The sequence below is a fragment of the Mus caroli genome, unplaced genomic scaffold (assembly GCF_978045245.1).
Source record: "Mus caroli unplaced genomic scaffold, Mus_caroli_1 scaffold_8, whole genome shotgun sequence".
NCBI lineage: Eukaryota > Metazoa > Chordata > Mammalia > Rodentia > Muridae > Mus > Mus caroli.
In genome coordinates this window covers 142843625-142847237 of record NW_028227263.1, presented here as the reverse complement: position 1 = coordinate 142847237, position 3613 = coordinate 142843625, and the positions used below count along the sequence as shown (strand labels likewise).

At 43.1% G+C, this 3613-nt stretch overlaps 1 pseudogene; it reads left to right on the top strand.

Moving 5' to 3' along the window:
• Positions 1-2406: 2406 nt before the first annotated feature.
• Positions 2407-3613, top strand: Znf331 (zinc finger protein 331; annotated as a pseudogene).

Here is a 3613-nt window from a genome sequence, read left to right as displayed (position 1 = left end):
ATTATGGTTATCTTAGTTGCTGTTCTATTATGTAAAGAAATACCATGACCAAAGCAACATATAAAAGAAACACTGGGGCTGGCAAGATGGCTCAGCAGGTAAGAGCACTGACTGCTCTTCCAAAGGTCCTGAGTTCAAATCCCACAACCACATGATGGCTCACAACCACCTGTAATGAGATCTGATGCCCTCTTCTGGTGAGTCTGAAGTTAGCTATCTATATTTATGTATAATAATAAATAAATCTTTAAAAAAAAAAAGAAAGAAAGAAACACTGAATTAGGGGGTTGCTTACAGTTTTAGAGGGTTAGTCCATTATCATCATGGTAGGGAATGTGATAGCATGCAGGCAGGCTAGCATGGTGCTGAAGACATAGCCAGGAGCTATATCCTGATCTACAGACAACAAGCAGAGTCTGAGATTGAGACTGGCAAGGACTTTTGAAATCTCAAAGCACACCCCCAGTAACACACCTTCTCCAACAAGGGCACACCTTCTAGTCCTTCCCAAACAATTCCATTTCCTGATGTCTACGCAGACAAGTATATGAAACATTGTTGCCATTTTCAATCATACTACCACTCTGGTAGTTCTAGAGCTTCTGAGAAGATCAAAAGTTCTAGTTAGCCAAGCCATGGCAGAGCACATCTTTAATCCCAGTCCTTGGAAGGCAAGAGCAGGTGGATCTCTTGAGTTCCTGGATGGCTAGGGCTACACAGAGAAACCCTGTCATGGGGGAAGGGGGCGGAGGGGGTGAGTTCAAGGTCACTTGGGAGGCAGAGATAAGTCTGGTCTACACAGTGTGTTCCCAGAATGTCAGGCCTATGTAGAAAGACCCTGTCATCTAGGCTATGTAATACCAAACAGTGTTTTGAAACTTGTATAGATTCTGGAATAACTAAATCAAGTTGACCTATAATCCATCCCTCCCCAATGCCACTAACCTAGTTGTGGTGTTGTGCCTTTAATCCCAGCACTCAGGAAGCAGAGGCAGCCAAATCTTTGTGAGTCTGAGGTCAGCCTGGTCTACAAAGTGAATTCCAGAATAGTCAGGGCTACACAGAAAAGCCCTGTCTCAAAAGGGGAAAAAGAAAAAGAAAAAGCCTCCATACGATCAGGCTGTATGCAAACCTGTAAAACCATTTTCTTAATTAGTGATTGATGGGGGAGGGCCTAGCCTATTGAGGTTGGTACCACCCCTGGGCTCCAAGATGCTATGAGAAAGCAGGCTGAGCAAGCCAATAAGCAGCAACCGCTTCCTAGCCTCTGTATCTGCTTTTGCCTCTGAATTCCAGCACTGCTTGAAATTCCTGTCCTGACTTCCTTCTATTATGAGTAGTGATGTGGAAATGTATCCCAAATAATCCTTTTCTTTCCCAAGTTGGCCATGGTATCTCATCATGGTAATGATAACCCTAATGTGTCTATCCATCTATGTCCACCTGCCTCGTGTTTACTTGGATTCTCTAGAGTCACAGAACTTATAGGTAGTTTCTATATAGTAAGAGAATTTATTGATGACTTACAGTCTGTAGTCCAACTCCCAACAATGGTCAGCAACTGCTGTGAATGGAAGTCCAAAGATCTATCAGTTGCTCAGTTGCACAAGGCAAGCAATCGAAGAAGAGAAAGAGTAAATCTTCCTTCTTCCAATGTCCTCCAGCAGAAGGTGTAGCCCAGATCAAAGGCATGTGCCACCACGCCTTTAATCCCAGATGACCTTGAACTCAGAGATCTCCCAGTCTTAATCTTCTGGAATTCATAGCCACTATGCCTCAAGATCTCCATGCCAAGATCCAGGTCAGAAACTTGTATCTCCCAGCCTCCAGATTAGGATCACTGGTGAGCCTTCCAATTCTGGATTGTAGTTCATTCCAGATATAGTCGAGTTGACAACCAGGAATAACCACTACACTTACTGGAGCAGAGAGTCACTGCCACAGTAATTAGTGTTCTCATTTGGCTTTAACATGAATTCCCATGGTGTTTCCTCACTAACAGCTGTGGTCCTAGAAAATCAGTTCTGCTAGGGAAGGCTTTGAATTGTGCTTAGTTTTACCTTCTGATTCCCTTTAAAAGAAACAAATGAGGGCTGCAGAAATGGCTCAGTGGTTAAGAGCACTGGCTGCTCTTCCCGAGGTCCTGAGTTCAATTCCCAGCAACCACATGGTGGCTCAACAGTCAAGAACACTTGCTGCTCTTACAGAAGACCGTAGTTTGGTTACCAGCACTCACATGGTGGGTGGGTCACAACCATTTGTAATTCCAGTTCTAGGCAATCAATGCCTTCTTCTGACCTCCTGCTTGGCAGCAGGCAGGAGGGTAAGGCACATACGGAAATGCAGTCAAAATATGAATACACCTAAAATAAATAAATTTGTTTTCTTATTATTTTTCTTTCAACTATGGAATCATCTCATGAGACCAACAATTTAGCTATTAAAAGAAGCATTTATGGACTGAGCTTTTGAGAGATGTTGACAAGTAACGAAAGTGCATCTCCTTACCCTGACAGAATTGGTGAGGGTAAGTCTGAATAACCACAGGGCTCTGTGGAAAAAGATGTCAATGATTTAACAGACTGGTCTAGAAAAGCACCCACCAATACAGAAATACCATTTGTGATATACTATTTGTGAGACCTCAAAAGAAGAGCCTCTTCTCACGTCAGGACTGCGGGAAGGCCTTTAGTCATGGGACTCAGCCTAGTCAGCATCAGAAAATGCACACTGGTGAGAAGCCCTCTGAATGTAAAAACGGTAAGAAAGCCTTCCTATGGCGTAATCAGTTTACTCAACACCAAAATATTCACACTGGGAGAAACCTCATGAATGTAGCATCTGTGGAAAGGCCTTCTGCCTTTTGGGTTTGAGCTTTGTAATTTATAAGAAAATTCACACTGGTGAAAAACTATCCTTATTTAAAGACTGTGGGGAACCCTTTAGACGAGGTGATGAACTCAATCTGCATCAGCAGCTTCATACTGGGGAGAGAGACTCTGAGTGGAACGACTGTGGGAAGACTTTTAGCCATCTCTATAAATTTCTGCAACACAAGAGAGTCCACAGTGATGATAAGCCCTATGAATGTAAAGTCTGTGGGAAGGCCTTTATTTGTATTTCCAACCTCAGTCAGCATAAGAGAATCTACACAGGTCAGAAACCCTTTGAGTGCCAAAAGTGCGGGAAGTCCTTCACTACAATCAACTACCTCACTCAGCATCAGATGATTCACCCTGGGGAGAAGCCACGTGAATGTAGGGAATGTGAGAGAGCCTTTTAATGGGTGTCAAGCCTGGTTAAACACAAGAGAGAGCATTCAGGTGAGAAACCCTATAAATTTGCAGAATATGGGAAGGTCTTTAATTGTGGCTATTACGTCACCCAGCATGAGAGAATTCACACTGGGGAAACCCCTTAGAAATGTAAGGACTAAGGGAAAACCTTTATATACAGATCAAGCCTTCTTAAATGTGAGAGAATTCATACTGGAGGGAAAACCCGTGAGTGTGAGGAATGTGAGAAGGTCTTTAGTCATAGCCACCAGCTTAGACAGCATGAGAAAATTCACATGGCAAAATGGTGTAAAAGAGTGTGGGAAGGTTTACAATAA